Below are 20,688 nucleotides of genomic sequence, written 5' to 3' on the forward strand. Positions count from 1 at the left end.
TGCTTCTGCTGTTGCTGCACGCGTGGACGGAAACCAGACAACTGTCATGCTGAAATTCTGATGCATTGAAATATAATTATTGGGAAATGTGCGATTGTCGTTCTGTTTCCGTTTACGTGCCACACACATACACACGCAATCAATTTATGACTGTGTATGTGTGGGTGCACAGCGTAATGCGCCCCATCGGGCAGCCACTGTATCGATTATGTTTCGGTGTTGTTGTTGTTGTTTTTGTGCTGCTGTTGCCACTGTATGCCAATACATTTACACATACAGACATCCGTTACCTTTGCCACAGCACATCATAATTTATGCAAGCAAAATGACATAACAGTTACAATATAATAAGCTGACATTCAGATACAGATACAGACACACATACAACTACAAATCTTAATACGTCTACAGATGCAGATACAGATACAAATACAGACACATATACAAATATGTACACAGATACAGATACAGATACAGATACAGATACAGATACAGATACAAATACAAATACAAATACAGATACAAATACAGATACAAATACAGATACAAATACAGATACAAATACAGATACAAATACAGATACAGATACAGATACAGATACAAATACAAATACAAATACAGATACAGATACAGATACAGATACAGATACAGATACAGATACAGATACAGATACAGATACAGATACAGATACAGATACAGATACAGATACAGATACAGATACAGATACAGATACAGATACAGATACAGATACAGATACAGATACAGATACAGATACAGATACAGATACAGATACAGATACAGATACAGATACAGATACAGATACAGATACAGATACAGATACAGATACAGATACAGATACAGATACAGATACAGATACAGATACAGATACAGATACAGATACAGATACAGATACAGATACAGATACAGATACAGATACAGATACAGATACAGATACAGATACAGATACAGATACAGATACAGATACAGATACAGATACAGATACAGATACAGATACAGATACAGATACAGATACAGATACAGATACAGATACAGATACAGATACAGATACAGATACAGATACAGATACAGATCAGATACAGATACAGATATAGATACAGATACGATACAGATACAGATACAGATACAGATACAGATACAGATACAGATACAGATACAGATACAGATACAGATACAGATACAGATTACAGATACAGATACAGATACAGATACAGATACAGATACAGATACAGATACAGATACAGATACGATACAGATACAGATACGATACAGATACGATACAGATACAGATACAGATACAGATACAGATACAGATACAGATACAGATACAGATACAGATACAGATACAGATACAGATACAGATACAGATACAGATACAGATACAGATACAGATCAGATACAGATACAGATACAGATACAGATACAGATACAGATACAGATACAGATACAGATAGATACAGATAAGATACAGATACAGATACAGATACAGATACAGATACAGATACAGATACAGATACAGATACAGATACAGATACAGATACAGATACAGATACAGATACAGATACAGATACAGATACGATACAGATACAGATACAGATACAGATACAGATACAGATACAGATACAGATACAGATACAGATACAGATACAGATACAGATACAGATACAGATACAGATACAGATACAGATACAGATACAGATACAGATACAGATACAGATACAGATACAGATACAGATACAGATACAGATTACAGATACAGATAGATTCAGATACAGATACAGATACAGATACAGATAGATATAGATATAGATATAGATATAGATATAGATACAGATACAGATACAGATACAGATACAGATACAGATACAGATACAGATACAGATACAGATACAGATACAGATACAGATACAGATACAGATACAGATACAGATACAGATACAGATACAGATACAGATACAGATACAGATACAGATACAGATACAGATACAGATACAGATACAGATACAGATACAGATACAGATACAGATACAGATACAGATACAGATAAGATACAGATACAGATACAGATACAGATACAGATACAGATACAGATACAGATACAGATACAGATACAGATACAGATACAGATACAGATACAGATACAGATACAGATACAGATACAGATACAGATACAGATACAGATACAGATACAGATACAGATACAGATACAGATACAGATACAGATACAGATACAGATACAGATACAGATACAGATACAGATACAGATACAGATACAGATACAGATACAGATACAGATACAGATACAGATACAGATACAGATACAGATACAGATACAGATACAGATACAGATACAGATACAGATACAGATACAGATACAGATACAGATACAGATACAGATACAGATACAGATACAGATACAGATACAGATACAGATACAGATACAGATACAGATACAGATACAGATACAGATACAGATACAGATACAGATACAGATACAGATACAGATACAGATACAGATACAGATACAGATACAGATACAGATACAGATACAGATACAGATACAGATACAGATACAGATACAGATACAGATACAGATACAGATACAGATACAGATACATTTACAGATACAGATACAGATACAGATACAGATTCAGATCCAGATACAACAAGAGTAACAATTGCAACTGCAGCTCAGTTAGAAAAACCAGCAAAGTTTCCACCCAATCCGTAGAGGAAACAACGGACGAAGTGGAAGACGAAGAAGAAGCAGCACAACAAACAGTAATTCCGAAATGAATTTTATTTAACAAATATATTAACAGCTACAACAACTACAACAACAACAAGAACCGCAGGCAAAAAAGCACAGCGAACATATGGAAATGGAAATGCGACGTCGCGTCGCTGCAGCCTCACACTGTTCATATGTAAAAACACACACACCCATGCACAAGTACATACATGTATGTATGTATGCATAAGCGTCGTCGCCCCATCGCACTTGTAGGGCAGGCAGCGGCAGAGCATTTATGCCAGCGGCAGCGCTGCCGGCAGAGCAAGGCAGCAAATACAACAAAATAAAAACACAAAATGAAAAGCACAAAAAGCGTAACGCGACGACGGCGACGCTAGCAGCAGCAGCAGTAACAACAATAACAACAACAATAACAACTCGACAGCAGCAACAACAATCAATTGGCAATCTGTCCCACTGAAAAAACAATTGCACAGACACACTCACAAACACACTCACGTGCGCCGTTACTGATGAGCGTACGAGAGTGCCGCTCTATTTCAGTGTTGCAGTGCTGCCAACAGCAATGTTGCCGTGCTGCAGGCTTGCTTGCTCACTCTCTCTATCTCTCTTACAAAAGCACACACACACACACGCAAAACCACTCTCTTGTTTGCTCTCTCTCCCTCTCTCTGCTGCGCTCTCAGTCATTCGTGTAGCCCGGCATCCCCGCAATAAACTCAACGCATAACAAAAAGCCAATTTTGTTACTTAAATGTTTACGCTTGTGTTTATCTTTTGTATTCGGTTTCTTATTAGGTTCTCATCTCGTTCTCATCGTTTAACAATTTGAGATATGATGGGAGCTGCGCCAGCAGCGACGTCGCTGCTTTTGATTGCATTTGTATGTGTGCGTTTGCCTGTGGTTTTGATTTTGATTTTTGTTCTGCTGCTGTTGCGACCCATGGCAGCGACAGAGGCAGCGGCGGCGACGCGCGCTGTTGCTGTGCGTTGTTTTTGGGGGGCTTTTGCTAATGAGTGTGATTTAGACTTGTCGAGCTGGTTTATTATTTTGCGGTGTTTGCGCTCTTGTTGCTGCCGATGTCGTTGTCGCTGTCGCTGTTGTTGTTGCTCTTGCTGTTGTGTGTGCGCTTTTGTGTTGCTGTGTTGCTCTCCTCCCAACGCTCTTGATTGATGTTGTTGTTGCAGCAGCGACGGCAGCGGTTCGACTGCGGTTTTGTATTTAGATTAAATAGTTTTGACAGCTTCCAAATTGTTAATCTACGTACTATGTGAGAGCTTTTGACGCGATTTTTAGCTAATTAGCGAGATCTAAATTAAGATATTATTTCAATATTTTAAATGTTCTTAATTTCAGAGTATTTCAAATATTTCACATTTAATTAGGCACTTGAAATATTTATAAATTTAATTAATCCGCAATGACGATAATAATTGTTAAATATTGAAAACTCTTTAATATTCACTAAATCACACATTACAATTAATTTAATTAATTTATTTACCCACAATTATTAATAAATGTAAAACGCAAAACCGACTCCAAAGTCAAAAGAGCCGAACGGAATCAAAGAAAACAGCAAAAAATATTAAAGTCAATTTGCAAAATGAGAACGTTTCGCTCGTGTTCGGTTTGATATGTTAATGTGTACAAATGTGCATGCACACACAGACACACACACACACACTCACACAAGCACACACAAGCACACACAAACATGCGCACACATACGCGTACTTGCGCGCATTGTAAGCTCTGTGTGAAAAACATGAATCCAGCGCTTTGCGGTCGAACGGTGTTGTTAGGCGGTGGGGGCGGTCGGCGTCAACGTGGAGCATATCAGGCATGAACACAAACACATCAATACCCACTCTCTCATTGTGGGTCGACGTCGTCGTCGTCGTCGACGGCGCCGCTGTCGCTACAGGGATTAAGCATGACAACGACAACAGCAACAACAACGTCAACACAACGATGACGATTGCGTTGCCGCTGCCGAATGACCAGGCGACTGTTTGAGGTGAAGTGGGGGCGCAAGGTAGCATGCAAAAAGTAATTGGGAGCAGAAAGAGCAACAACAATATCATCAGCAGCAGCAGCAGCAGCAGCAGCAAAGGCGGCGGCAGCAGCAGCGACGCGCAAGGTGGCAGCAGCGTTCGACACGCAACAAGTTCGATGCAACCTGCTGCGACGTCAAGCTCTCGCTCTATCGCTGTTTTTTTTCTCTCCCTCTCTCTCTCTTTTTCTCTCTCTCCCTCTCTCATCCTGTCTCAATTTGTTGCGCTCTCGTTACTCTTGGTACGCTCGGTTCGCTGGTCGCGTGTTGCTTCATAATTTCTAGTTGTTTGTTTGTTTGTTTGTTTGAGGGAGCGAGCAATTGGGGGTCACACACACACACACACACACACACACATGTACATATATACCTAGAGAGAGGCATGGCGAAGCACCAACATACTGTCAGTCATTATTTAGCGTACACGAGTGGGTGGCGAGAGAAGGAGCAGCACTCGAGGGGGAGGGAACCATAAAAGCTTCGTGTCGCAGTCGTCGGCTGCGTCGTGTTTTTGTGTCTGTGTATGTGAAACATATTGAGCAAACAAGTTCGCAGCTTCTGAGCGATGTTTGGGACAGGGGCTGGGAATGGAAGCGGGACTGTGGCTGAGTGGGTGGTGAGCGGGGCGGGTGGGCCGATGGCAGTCATCGGAAGTCAATGTAACAACAAACATGCAAACACTCGCACACACGCACACACACACTCACACGCTTGCACAAAGCTGTATGTGTATGCACGCTCTCGTGTGGAGTTATTTAAGCTCTCTTATTATTTCATTTGTCGCTTTCAGCTTTTGTCTTTCGTGTTGCCCCTCGATGTTGTTGTAGTTGTTGTTGATGTTGTTGTTGGTGTTGTTGTTACTGACTGGGTGGCTGTTTGGCTGTTTAACTGCTTTGTGTGTTGGCCGGGTCGCTTGGTTGGCTACAAAAAATGTGGTAATGTGCGAAAGTCCTTTCGTCATGCTCGCCGCGCTGCCCGCTCTGCCCGCTCTGCCGACTGCTGCTGCGCCTGTCAAAGCTGCAGGGCAGCGGCGTCGTTGATGTTGACTGCGTTGGCTGCGTGTGCGCTTGTTTGCTGTTGTTGTTGTTGTTGTTGTTGTTGCTGGTTTGCTTGTAAATTTGATTTTGCTTATAAGTTTTTTTTTCTTCGCCTTTTTTTTCGATATGCGCAAATGGGAGTTGTGCCCTGCGTTTGCTTTGTTTGTTTGCGTTTTGCGTTTCTGTCGGTTGCCGGCAGCGACGGCAGCGACGGCAGCGCTGTCGGGTGCAGCGGCCGGTCGACAATTTGGCTTTGTATACAGGGAGCATATGCAAGAATGTGGGCACGTATGTATGTAGGTGTGCGTATGTGTGTGTGTGAGTGTGTGTTTGTGTGCGTGTTGGGGGCTTGAATATTTGCTAATGTTTTGATTGTTAGGCAATTTATCATGACAAAAGCTTTTAGATTGAAGCGCTTGCAGTGTGTAAATTAAGATATTAGCCACCCTGTAATTTGAGTAATTCGTGAGTACATTTATAACTCTCAACAATATTATTACCCAATATTATTTATGCTTAATTACTGACAGTACTGTGCAGTACCATAAAATTATAATACCATGCTTATAATTTGTAGGTGCACCCTGTATTTTTGCCATCCTCTCAATGCTTCCAGATACATATGTTATAACTGTTTTGGTTAGGCTCAATTAAGTCTTAACATTTGAACGAACACCCTGTATACGAACTCCAATCAGGTGTGATGCGGCATGTAATGCTCCCCAAGCACAGGCCGTGTGTATACACACATTGGCTATTTCACCAGCACGCAATTCACCGGCAGCCCCAACCCTCATGCCCACCCCCAACTCTACTATCCGCAGCCCCAGTGACAGCTCAGTTGCCCCAATCCAACCTAACCCACAAAAATCTGTCAGATACCGAAAAAAAAAACTGTTAGCAAAGCTTTCCACGTATTGTTAACGCATTTTATCGCCAACGCGTGGCTGATTGGATTCCAAAGGGGGCGGACAAAACATGTGGGTGTGTATAAGTGTGTGTGTGAGTGTGTGTGTGTGAGGATGGGCGTTTGGGGTGGTTCATGCTGGGGTTGGGTGGCATTCATTTCGCTGGTTTTTGTGGGTCATTTTGTGTTGTTGCTATCAATTTCGCCTGAATACACACACACACACACCCAAGCACATAAATACGCACTTAGGTATGTGTGTGTGTGTTGTGCTTAAACCTTTGTGAACTGTTTATTGATCAATTGGTTGGCTGAAGCGCAAAAAAAGTACAGGCTCTTAAGCACAGCTTGGCGCTCCACTTGCCATCATTGCAGTCATTCGCTCTGCTACGCTCTCTCTCTCGCTCTCGCGCTCTGCTTGTGGCTGGGCCAACAGGTTTTCAAACAGGTCTCCCAGGTCTTCATTGCGCTCGCTCGCGCGGTTTGCCTCCCACCCCCGTTTCACCCGGGGCTGCTGCTGGGCGAGATCAGCCGCCGATATTGTTCACACATTTGCTTGAGCTGCCGCTGCTGCTGTCGCTGTCGCTGTCGCTGTCGCTGTCGCTGCCGCTGCCACTGCCAACGCAGCTGCTAGCAGCGCAATCGTTTGCAGGCTTCTTGTTTGCTGGTGTTTACGTTGATTTTATCGCAGGCGTAGCGCGTTTCATTGTCTTAATTTGTGTGAGCGCGCGCTCTTGCTCTCTATCACGCTCTCGCTCTCTCCTTCCATTTGTCGCTCTCTGCAAGCTTTTGCTCAATCTGTTTTTCTAATGGCCGCGCTGCAACAGGTTTGCGGCTCGTCTCAAATGACAAATTGCCGCCTGACACTGATCATCTGATGATCTGTCTTTGTCTTTCTAATTGGCAGCCACGCGCCGCGCTGCCAGCGTCGCTGCCTGCAATTGTTATCGCTAGAGCCGCTGCTGCCGCCGCCGCCGCTGCTGCTGCCGCTGCTGCAAGCTGCGTTCCTTAATCAGTTTTGACATCAATTTGAGTGGCCGATTCCCTTTTTGCCAGCCATTCATCAGTCGGCGGCTGCTTCTTATGCATGTCAGGCCCCGCGATTATCCACTTAAGTGCTGTCCACCCCAGGCGACAATTGTTGCTGTTCTTGTTCTTGTTGTTGTTGTTGTCATTGTCATTGTCATTGTCATTGTCTTGGTCGCCGCCTTGTAAATCATTGAATTTGCTGTGTGTTTTGACAGCCAGCCGAATGCTTAATAATATTTAACAATAATTGTCTGAAATTGAGTCATAAATTATACGAGACGTCGCCATGTGTCAGATTTTGTTCACTTTATGGATATAAATATGTGCACACACACACACACACATGCAAGACTTTGACGAATGCATCGGCAAGTCAAATAGAGAGCGAGAGAGGAAGAGAGGGAGAGAGCGAGCTTACGCTCTCATCATCCTTGAAAATACTTGCCGATTGCGCTATGACAAGGCGCTGACATCTCGCGCTCAGATTTGATTTCAATATTTTCATTCGTTGATTGATGACAAGGCGCAAAGGCGAACGAGTTGAATGCGGCGAAGATTGATCCTACACAGATACAGTTAGAGCGAGAGTAGAGGGAGGCAGGCAGACAATGAGACATAGAACTTTAACCTTAAGAACCAGATCAATCCATCAATCAGAGTGCTTGGTTTGAGTGTGTGTGTGTGTATTATGAACCATTCTTTCAGATTTACAAAAAAAAGTTGTCATTGCGTGTCTTAGTTTTTTAGTACAATTTTAGTTTTCTTTTCTTATTAACATAACAGAATTCCTATTGAAACAATCAGATCTTAAAAACAGCAATAAACGTATTTCTGTTTTAAAGGTGGACCGGAAGAAAATTTAACTGCTGTTTGTTAGTTTTTCTATGAGAAATCTTCAATGAATAAAAATCGTACCTACAGGTATTCAAAGAACCAACCGTTTCTATGCCATCCGATTGACAAGCTACTTCACTCGCTCGAGGCTTAAACTTGTTGTGAATTATAAGTCGACAGGCTACGAAAAACAGCAATGCAAGCCAAACCAAAGTGCACTTTGCTTATTACGTAGCCCGTCGGTTTGTTTTATAACAAATAGATATTAGTAAAAAATAGATAAATTTAACAAAAATAGAATAATAATATGGCAAATATATGTTAACAAAGTTCATGTCACCTGCTCTTCCATAATGCCTGAGATCCATCGATCACTTTAGAATAAATTGAAAACAACTTGCAAACAAAGCAAACAACGTCAACCAAATGCCAAACATGTATTCACAACAATTCTCAATTTGCAATAACAATAACAATAGCAACAACAATAACAAGAACAAGAACAACAAATGCGGCTCGAGCTTATTTGCGAGTCGCCGCGAAATTTGTTACTATCAGCAAAAGGTGAGGCGTGTGGCAAATGTGCATGACAAATGGGGAACGACGACAATGTCAAAGATTGAAGGAAAGTAAAAAGGGCCTACGGCAACTAACTGGCAGCTTACCGAGCTGGTCAGTTGGGGGCGTAGGCATGTGGGCGTGGCAAACATATGCTAATGATCGTGTGGACATGTCAGAAGTCAACGAGATTAACGCACATTAGCCTAACAGCTGCCACGCCCACAGCGACGACCGAGTTGTAAGAGGCCTTTAATTATTCAATAAATTTAAATAAATGGAAGCAAATATATGTGCGGAATATGTTAATGCGGTCAGCACTAAATCATAATTTGTCAACAATTTAATAAAGCTAAACAATTTGCTTTGTTCGTGTTTTTGTTGCGGTCTATACAAATAATTTTGTGCCAGATACCCTGTAATGGAGGGGAATTGTCCAAGGGGGTGGCATAGTTGAAGTTATTCAAGCGAATTTCTATAATTGCAATGGGTATATTGCAGTCGAATACTCTCGTTTGTACGGGCTTTCCATTTGGCTGGCTGCGAGTTGTTGGGCCGCATCTTGTATTCTATTTTTTTTTCGCATTGTTTTGTTTTGTTGTTGTCAGTTTTATAAATTGTATCTGTCAGATATGCGCTCATTAGCATTGAAATCGCATTCCAAATGCAGCCCTGATGTGCTTAGCAATTGTTTCAGGCGATCAGCTTGGAGGAAGAAACCTTCAACAGAAAACCACAAGCGAAACGATACGAAATGTTATTTTGACACATTTCTCGCTTGTCACACAAATAGAGTTAATAATAAATAAATGCCCAGCTAAGGCCAGCAAAAGCAGCATTTGGAACAGCTCGAGATACATCTGAAAGCAACAGATGAAAAGATGAAAAATCTATCTGCGCAGCGCAAATGCCGCAGACGCGACGGGAAATTGGGACACGTCAAAATATTTCAAATCAAAAGAACTTGAGACAATAAAGAACTAAAAATGAAAGCGTCGCGTTCCTAAGTTTTATATCTATGCGCTATCTATACCTTGGCACGTATCCGTATCTGTATCTGTATCTGTATCTGTAGCTGTATCTGTAGCTGTGCAGCTGTATCTGCGTGTGCACTCGCTTTGTATCTGCGCATTTGGAAAATGATGGCATTATTAACAAAATGGCAGTTTAACAATTTCACAGCTTCTAAACAAATCTTCGCCCAGCACAGTTTTTTATTTCTGATGCTGTCTCTTTCGCACCTCGAAGAGCTAAAAATATTTGAATGTTTGTTTAATTTCGGTGACAAATGTGTTCTGTTTAGAGTTATGGCGCGTGTGATTTGCCTTGGCATTGCGATTGATATAGAATCGTTTTAATGATGGATTATTGCCGAATATTGGATATATAAGATACGTATGCTCTATAAGGCTGAGAACCCAACATGAGCTGACAATAACCAGAACATGTTCGCCTCGACTAAATGGTTCTTCTAGTCAAATAGTTATAGTGGAATGTTTTGTTTAGTTCGCAACTTAGTTGAGTTTTAAATTGGGCATGCTTTAAGGGCTTTATTTTAAGCACTTGCACAAACAATAATCAAAGGTCTTGTTGTAAGCCTTGTGCCACTTCAATTCCAATAAATACCAGTCAATATTTCAATACAATAAATCGCACGCAAATCTAAATTTCAATCCGAAAATCACTCGGAAAATGCCCTCCAGGCGGCATATGGAAAACATGCTACCATATTTATTTATGCCCCCAATATGCACATGTGTGTGTGTGCTGGTGTGTGGGTGTGTGTGTGTGCTTCACTCTGTTCTGACATTCAAAGTCTAATTCATAATAGATTCATGCGCTGTGCGCCGCATTCAGTCGAATTTCTGCCTCGACACACACGGCGTATTAGTAATAAGTTTTATTTGGCACTTGCCTGCCAACGATTTCTGCTTTCGTTGTTGTTGTTGTTGTTGTTGTAGCTGTTGTTGTTGCTGGCGTCATTTAATGGCTAACCAATACGACATGTCTATATATCAACCGCTGTATCCATAGCCATGTATCTGTATCTGTATCGGCTGCTGTATCTAGATACATTTCGGTGTGTATCTGGCGATCTTTGTGCTAAAATTAATTTGTAGAAAAATGCGTGCGCTGCTTGCCGCGGCGGCACGGCAGCACGGTGGCACGGCGGCACGGCTGCACGGGTGCCACCGGCCGCGGTTGCGGTAGCAAATTACGAGAAAATTAAATGTTGATTTAATTTTGAAAAGCAATTTTTCATTTTTAGCGTCGTCGTCGTCGTCGTCGTCGTCGTCGTCGTCGTTGTGGCGACGCAATTGACGTATGTATCTGTATCTGTAGCTGTAGCTGTAGCTGTATCTGTATCTTTTGCTGTTGCCATAGCTGGGCATTTGCATGCGCCTCCCCATCGCCGTGTGCGCCCCTCCACTCTCCACCCTTCCCCCTGCCTCTATATTTGTATTTGTATTTGTATTTGAGTTACAATTTTGTTTCGCTTCGTTTTCGCTACGGCAATAAATTGCACTTTGCACGTCGTTGACGGGTTCGTTGCCAGCTGCAAAACGACTAAAAAATATATATATAAATATACTATATATATATACTATATAGCTATACGTGCGGTTTAAATTTGCAATACTTTTATATGCCCAGCAGCGGATTTGAGGTAACATTATGACCATATGCCAAGCATTGTTGACGTTTCAAAAACGCATCAAAACAAGTTAAACGAAATGAAAACAGGAGAGAGATTAGATAACTGCACGCAAGCCGAAGTTCAAATACTCTTGCTCACACGTGTTGAAGCTTAATCGTATTATTGTATATTGCCTAAATGTCTGATGATATATTTTAATAAAAATTTCGTTTTAAACTGTGTCGAGTGGTTCAACCCCAACGAATGATGTACATCATCATCAAAGTGCAACGTTAACTAATCAAGGTTAGAGTCCCACGCCAGGTTCATATTGGAATCAGGAAGCGAGCCGAGGCTTCTAAAAACTTTTGTTAAACGCTTAGCTAAACGTGAACCTTGAACCTTTTCACTTAGATTTCTCGTCTGTCATAATATCAACTGGTTTTCGCCGCGTTTCTCTGGCTGCCAGGCAATTCATCTATTTAAGCACCTGAAACGGTAACCGCACACATCTATTTTTAAGCGCGAACTTTAAAGCAGGCGCTCACTCGAATCTCTGCTGTCAGTTCGGCATTTAAGCTGATCTATTGCCGGACTATGGCACAAAAAAAACACAACGCGTCTCCGGACAGCCGAACAGCGAATTCGACACGCCCACCTGTGGCTGCTGCTGCTGTGGCTGTGGCTGTGGCTGCTGCTGCTGGCGGCATCCGCACGGCCAAAGTCAAAGGCCAAAAAAGGCAACAAGAGCTACGTTTGATCCATTGGCCGTTGCCCCCTTTTGGCTTGAATCGAGTTTGGCTTTAGAACTTGTCGGCGGGCCGGGCTAATACCAATTAGTGTTCGCCGTTGCCAGCAACAACAAAAGCCGCCCCAAAAGATTTATGACACCCACTCGACGACGGCGGCGGCACACGGAGAGGCTCAAGGCGGCGCCAGCGCAACATGTTGCGCTTAATTGGAAACATGTTGCTGGCAACATGCAATTTGGAGCAGCATCAAAACTGTTTACAAATGCTTAATTGTTTTCTTCTTCCTCTTCTTGTTGTTGCTGCTGTTGTTTCATTTCGTAATGCTGTCAATCTGACAATGGCTCCATGTGTCAATGCGTCAATAGGGCAGAATCAGCGTAAAAGTCTTGAATGAAGCTCAGCTGAAACCGTGCTAACTGGGCTTATGGAAATGTTGTTGTTGCTGTTGTTGTTGTTGTTGTTGTTGTTGCTCGTTTCTTCATTCTTACAAATGAAATTTGGCTTTGTTGTTGCGCGCGCGTAACAAACGCGCAAATTCTTCATTTAGCTTTTATTTTTTAATATTTTTTTGTGTAATTCTTAAACTTTTTTCATATTGTATTCTTTTTTTTTTTTGGTTTGTTTTTTGCTTGGCCAGCACAGAAGGTGTTTGAGTTGTCGGTTGTTGTCGGTTGTTGGTTGTTTCTGCTTCTGGGTCATCGCTCTCAAAATATTTAAATTGTTGTTGCTCACCTTTATATATTTTTTGCGACGTTTTTGCTGTTTGTGTGCCGTTGCCTTGTTGTTGTTCTTGTTGTTGTTGTTGTTGTTGGTGCTTCAGCCGAAAGTTGTCTTTCGTTTTTTATGCCCCATCACATAGAAGACAAGCAGCTCCAGTATAAATATATACCATATATATATATATATATATATGTATATATATTCGCATGTAAAAAAATGAAAAGTACAATCCACCGTTTTTTTCTCCCTGTTTGGCTGGTCGTTGATCCGACGTTGAGTCGGCGGCGAATCGGCGCATTTAACTGATTTGGCAGCCACATATATATATATATATATACATGTGCCTGGTGACAGGGTTCTCAGCGGATTAACAACTTCTATTTTTAAGCATTTAATGAGTGAACTAAGCTCTGATCTCTATGATGTAATGGCCGAGCCGCCCAGAGGCAGATACTTTTGATTAACAAACTTGCGGATAAAGTTGCCAAGAAGCACACAACAGCAAAGTTTATAAGATTTAAGTCCGCTTTGGATTTTTATGTGAAATAAATTGGGCGTCTTTTATGGCATATGCAAATTTGAGCTTAAGAGCTTTGAGCTAATCAATAAATTCTAGATATTAGCTGCTTGGATAGATATAATATGGATAAACATAAATAATATAAATAGTTCATCAATAAATTCTAGATAAGGTTCTTAAATTCTTAAGCCTACGGATGAAGCCTGTTGGAGAGGGTAGATAATAGACAGCCGGGAGAATCTCCTAACGCATTGAGTATATACTTATAAGATTTTGAGATTTGAAATAGTTATTCACATTTATCAGCCGGCTTTTATCCTTCGTTTAGTAAAATATATATGTATATATATATATGGACTTTCTTATCAAAGCACAAAGAACGTTCCTCTGGCATGCCGTTAAAGACAGAACACAGGGCATCTCTACGTCGAGCACTCTTGTGCTTATTCAAATTCAGCCCAGCGTTTGGCTTAACTCTCAGCATATGCTGTGGCTTTCATCAGTTTTGGAATTGCAGCTAACCGAAAATAGTTTCAATTTCGTCTAAGTTTGCGAATTTTCCTGCTGCTTGGCAGCTTCAATTGATGCGGAAGCATTGAATACGGCGTTGACTTCTTGGAAAAGCGATAAACTCCCATATAGCACCTAGAATGTGCACCGGCTGTGGCAATTTGCTGCGTCTTATGGAGGAAGCATCCCAGCCAGCTAGCCAGCCAGACAGGCTGGCAGGCAGACAACGGAGCATCCCCATGCAAGTGGATGCCATATATCATGCCATGGCTGAGCGCGCCAAGTGCGTGCCCAGTTCATTAGGAGCACATGGCAATATGGGCAATGCGGGCTGCCAGTTGGGTGGGGTGGGGTGGGGTGGTGTGGTGTGAGCAGGGAAGGGGAATAGTCGGTTGCTTGGCTGCTGCTTGGCAACTACTTTGCACTTTGCCAGATACTTAACTTGCAGTTATTTACAAGTCATGCTTGCTGCGAATTCGCTTGAGTGTGCACAGAGTGAGAGAGAGGGAGAGAGGGAGAGTGGGGTGAGAGAAAGATAGGTGGATACGCGCCCCGGTTGAGATTTCGTCGACTCGGCTGGCCGTTCATGCTGTTGATGCTCCTGATGAGGATGATGATGGGCCGCCGTCTCAGCTAAGCGTTGAGCAGCCAAAATCTGTTGGCGTTTTTTTTTTTTCTGCATCTTCTACCTATTTATAAACGCATTTATAAATAAACAACGCGAACGAGTTGTCGTTGTAATAAATATTGCGACAAACAAACCGACAGCCAGCGACTGCGAGACTGCGAGATGGGAGATGGGAGACTGATAGACTGGGAGATTGGGAGACGGGCAACAGACATGCACAAATATATTTATATTTAGCCAATTTTCAACGCTTGTTGACAAAACTGTCAACAAAATGCAATGCAAAGCGTAATAAAATTGTCCAAGAAGCTGAAGCAATTGAAGCGGCAGCAGGCAAAAGACTTTGCCGCCACGACGAGCCGAGGGCATGCCAAACAAAGTTGCCACGCGTGTGTGACAGCCAGCGGGGCGGGCAGAAGGCAGGCAGGGGGCACGGCAAAGTGATTGTCAGATTACGTATACGTATCGATAAATGCAGACACTGACAAGTCCTGCTGCTGAGAGTCTCCCCGCTGTCTGTGCTTAAAGTTAATTCATGCATATTAATATGTCCTTTTTTTTAAAATAGAGTATATATATTTTAAAAGTTGTGCAGCCTTTACGTAACACATTTCGTTCAAAGCCCTTAAAGCTGAGCTTGAAATTCACACGTTCTGCCACTCAATTACCACTTGGCCCACATTATAGAAGCTCAGCTCGTTGCTGGACCAATTTGCCAGCCCTAAATCACGGGCTGCCTTGCTGTTTATTAACTCAACTCAATTCTCGGCCACTTGACACATTTGGCCAGAAGATCAGTCACCTTGCCGGCTGCACGGCCACACAACAAATCTTCAGCACAGAACAACAACAACTCTTGGAGAGAACCAACAACAACAACAACAACAACAACAAAAAGTTCAAGTCAGCTAATAAATTTATACACACACAACATACACACGCACATATATATATGTAGATATAGATACAGAGACAGATACATACCCCTATTTATTTCTCGCTCTCGCCATAAATAAACTATACAAATATTTGGCTGGGGCAGCAAAGCAACGAGCTCATAAATCTGTAAATAAATAAAATAAATTTTCGTATATATCAAAATGTATCAATAAAAATGCTCAACAAGTTTTATTTGCGTGGCTGCGCATAGAAAAATTAACATTTATCATAACAAAATCGGCAAAGCGATCGAGCAGCGCAGTCGCCGTCGCCGTCGCTGTCGGCGTCGCAGTCGACGTCGACTGAGCTGCTCGCTAATTTGGCGTGTTAATTGCCAGCGTCGGAGACGGAGACCCCAAAGAGATCCCCAGCGAAACGAAGCGAGCAGAGAGAGGAGACAGAGGAGACAGAGGAGACAGAGGAGAGAGAAGAGAAACTTTGGCTTTTGGCTCTCTGAACGAATCGCTCTCCCGTTTGGGGGCCATAAATTTGATGTGTTTTGTGGCAGAACGAAACGTTTAAGCCGCAAAATGACAAACAACGAATTAACAAATTAATAAATTATGTTTTTCTTCGCCTTTTGGCGCCGTCAAAATGAATATTTAATAGTTTAAATGGACGGGGCGGGCGCTGTATCTGCCAGATACAGTATCTACAATTAGTGCGCAGCATAAATTTGGCACAACGCTTTTGCATATCTATTCAACGGTCGGCAGGCGTTTAATTGCCCACCAAATGGGGCGTGGCTAACAATGACGTCAACAAGTTGCCGCCCCGCAGCCGCATCGAATCAATTTGCAACACGGCGCGGATTTGATCAACTCAAGTGGGCGCCACCAACTGCCAGCCAGAAAGACAAGTGCAAAATATCGAAAGGAAAAAAGGAAGCAAAAAAACGTGAACGAAAACGTTTTGCATGCAACACATTTTGTGGCACATTGCGGCCGCTTGCCACACACGGAAATCTCGAACGAACTCCCGAAAAAAAAAAACAGCTTGCACACATGAAAATATGCCTGGGCTGAGGCAAATGCATTTCCAATAAATGTATCTAGATACATATGTATGGCTAATTTGCTGTCAATTGCCGAACATGAGACCAACTGCGAGTGTGTGAGTGTGAGTGTGAGTACTTGTAATAACATAAATAAGATGCCAGAGCGGAAAAACACTCGCATCATTTGTAACCCACTGTGACGGTGCATTGATCTCCCTGTGGTGTTGTGTGTGGTTGTGCGGTTGCCTATCTGTGTGTGTGAGACTCTCTGTGTGTGTGTGTGTGTGAGTTTATGGCTGCTTGCCAACAATAAATACAACAACAACAATTATATGGCAATTGATGCAGCAGCTTTTAAAGAGCCAACCGATAATTGTAATGGAAAAGTTAAATAAATGAAGAGAAATTATTTCACATTTAAGCAGAGAAAATAAGCTTCAGATATTGCCAAATTCAATTTATAGCAAATGCGCCAAATATTCTAAAAGAGTTCATTATAAGTATAATAAATATATTTAATTTCAACTTAAATTGAGCTGTGCAAGGCTTTTCTCTCGATTACAAATTTCCATCTTCAACTTTTTTCCCGCGCTTTTTCTATAGACTTGGCAAACGTTTTTCAATACTAACGTAAGTGTCTATAGATTATAGCCCTATTGGCGCCTATTTAACACTTAATTTATATAACCAGAAAAATAATAATAATCATACGCCATGTGTGCCCTGCTAATCGCTGAGCTGATTAAATATGGACAAATGATTGCAAAACTGTAATGCATAACTTAAAAAGAAGAAGAGAATTAACAGTGGCAAGCCGAAGACTGAATACCCTTGCGTAAATATGACAAATGGGCAATAAAGGAACTTTCTAGCAGATACTTCATTTTCTGGGAACTTTATGAGATGGCAGCTAGAATAGGCTTATGTTTTTGGAGCATATTCAAACTTGTTAAGGCTGACTTAGATAAAGCCCAGATATCTTGAGAAACAAGCTCACTTACCTAATGACAACTCTACTCTATAGAGTTCCCATCTGTCGCAACATAAGCTGGATCTACAAAGGCCTAAGAAAGATAAAGAATTGAAAAAACTTAATTGTTTGCACAATTCATGATATTATTGTAATACCCATTGCAGGGCATTGAATGCAAAAAATGCAATTGCATTATCTAGCCATAATTTTTGATCTGTTTTGCAATTTCAATTGCCTTCAAATTTGCCAAGCAATCAATGCAAACAGAAATATGCATCATAAAAATGGCAAATCTATTGCTGTACCTAAACGTGCACACATCCACCTAATATAATATACATACGTATATATATATATATTTATATATATATAGGCAGATGTGGATCAGCTTGAATGGGTCGGGTCGAGGGTGCAAAATGCAAAATAGCCGCACATCAAATATAATGCAATGTGCATTTTCAATAAAATATCAAAACACACACGGCCCAAAAATGTGCAGCAACAAATAGACAAGTGGACACACACACACGCACACACGAACACACACACACTCGCACACTCGCACACACTTGAAATGCAATAATCATATTAAAATCAACATCAACTATGAAAAAAATCTCTAAAGGCAACAAAATAGTTCGTTTTTAAAGTTATTATTAGCCGCAAATGTGCGGCAATACAAACGCACACACACACACACGCACGCACAAACACAATAACACACACACATACGAACACACTCGCACACACAGATTGATGTACAAATATAGGTATTTATGTACAAGCACAAGTACAATCAATATATTGTACATTGCTTATGCATAGCTCTGTGTATCTATAGAAATGTATCTGTATCTGTATCCGCGTATCTGTGTATCTGTGTACCTGTATCTGTATCTGTATCTGTATCGGTAGCTGCAGCAATTGAATGACTGACAGCGAATTCACACATGTATCTGCATTTGCATTTGTATTTGCGCTTTGTATTTCGCATTTTGTATAAATCATTTAAGCGGCCACAAAATAAAATCAAGTTGAAAATATTCAATGAACTACTTTTCTGTTTGCAAGTGGCCAAATGTATGCAATCCATATATAAAAAGTACACATCGAACAAGTATATATATAAATATATATGCTTGCATATATTAAAATACACATAGGCGTATATATAGACCTATAATGTGTGTGTGTGTGTGGAGGGGGGAGGCCAAATTTGTTGCTGGGCTCACAGTTGAGCAGCGGAAATATTTGCACAACACAATGAAAATAAATATATAAAAAAACTGTACAGAAACAGACAAATTTTGCATTTTAAATAATTATAAATAAATTATAGATAAATAATTAAAGCGACACAATTCTATAAGGAACACAAAATTGAATGAACCAAAGGCCACATAATTGTGCCTCATATTTAACATAATAATTTAAAATAAATATTTATCAATCGATCAGAAGGAAAGATTTTAAAAGGGGTTTGAACCAGCGAGGAATCGGGTTTGAGCCAGCTTCAGACAGGCTGTGAAGCAGCTATGAATCAGCTTTCAACCAATTTTGAAGCTGTTACAAACTATCTATCAATCAGCTTTAAACTAGCTGTAAACTAGCTTTAAACTAATTTCAAGCTATCTTTAAAACCACTGTAAGCCAGCTTTGAACTAATTTGAAACCAGTTTTAAACGAACTTTAAACTAGCTGTGAGCCAGCTGTTTATTTGCTTAATAAAGGCCTTTATCGAAATATAAGCCAAAGTCTGCTTTGAACCAGCCTTTAAACAGGATGTAAAGTAGCTTTGAAGCCGCTTCTAACTAGCTTTGAACCAACTTTAACTCAGCTTTGAACCATATAGAAGCCTATCTTTAAACCCACTATGTAAGCCAGTCTTAATTTAACTTTAAGCCAGCTGTAAACTGGCTTAAACTAATTTTAAATTTACTTTAAAACAGATATGGAACTTTTAAATTGTTTGAAGAGAGCTGTCGACCAATTGTAAACCAGTCTAAAGTAAGCTTCGAGCCTGCAATAAACTAGCTTTTAGCCAGCTTTAACCAAACTTGAAAATTATTTTAACATATTTGAAGCCAAAACAACTGCAATCAATTTGAGCCCAGCTTTGAACCAAGTTTAAACTAGCCTTAAACCAACTTTGAACCAGCTTTATTTTTTTGTATTATACTAGGCTTAAACCTGCTTTGAACCACTTTTAAGCGCAAGGTTTATGTTTAATATGTTCAATATTATTAAAAATTAACGTGTCCCCGGCCATTTACCATATAAAGTGCTAGCCTTAAAAATCTAGATCTAACCAAAATAAAAGCAAACCAACAAGCGCCACAAAAGCACATATCTATATAAATATCTGACACACACACACATACACACACACAGGCACACACTCTCACACACTCGCATTGTATATCTTAATATTAATTTGGCATTTATAAATTTTGCAATTTAAAACGCAAATTTCAACAATTTCAGGCGTCAACGCATCGCCAGAGCAGCGCATCCCCGCGCCAGCCCCCCCTCAGCCTCCCCCCCACCCCTCTCACATTTCGGTGCGCTCCTCCGCCTCGTTGCGCATACGCCGCGTTGGCCCGTCGCATATAAATTTGCGACTCAATCGGCAGCGGCAGCGGGTTGTTGCTGTTGTTGTTGTTGTTGTTGTTGTGGCTTGTAGTTGCTGCGGTCGCCTTTGAGGCGAGTGCCCCCGAGTGTGGCCCACACTGTGGGCTACTTTTGGTCGATCCGCCTTCATTTGATATGCATTTAATTTGCCTCACCTTCCCTGGACCTCAGTCTTGGCGATGCTC

General features: G+C 41.2%; 1 long non-coding RNA gene across 3 annotated transcripts in view; it reads right to left on the reverse strand.

Moving 5' to 3' along the window:
- LOC115769707 overlaps positions 1 to 20,688 on the reverse strand; it is a 193,849-nt gene that overhangs the window by 16,512 nt on the left and 156,649 nt on the right. For all 3 annotated transcript variants that reach the window (XR_004018780.1, XR_004018779.1, XR_004018778.1), the window contains exon 6: positions 15,948 to 16,026. This is a non-coding gene — a long non-coding RNA (uncharacterized LOC115769707). The remainder of the gene's footprint in view (positions 1 to 15,947; positions 16,027 to 20,688) is intronic.

This window comes from Drosophila novamexicana, unplaced genomic scaffold (genome assembly GCF_003285875.2).
Source record: "Drosophila novamexicana strain 15010-1031.04,08,12 unplaced genomic scaffold, DnovRS2.1 tig00004554-arrow-pilon, whole genome shotgun sequence".
Classification (NCBI taxonomy): Eukaryota; Metazoa; Arthropoda; class Insecta; order Diptera; family Drosophilidae; genus Drosophila; species Drosophila novamexicana.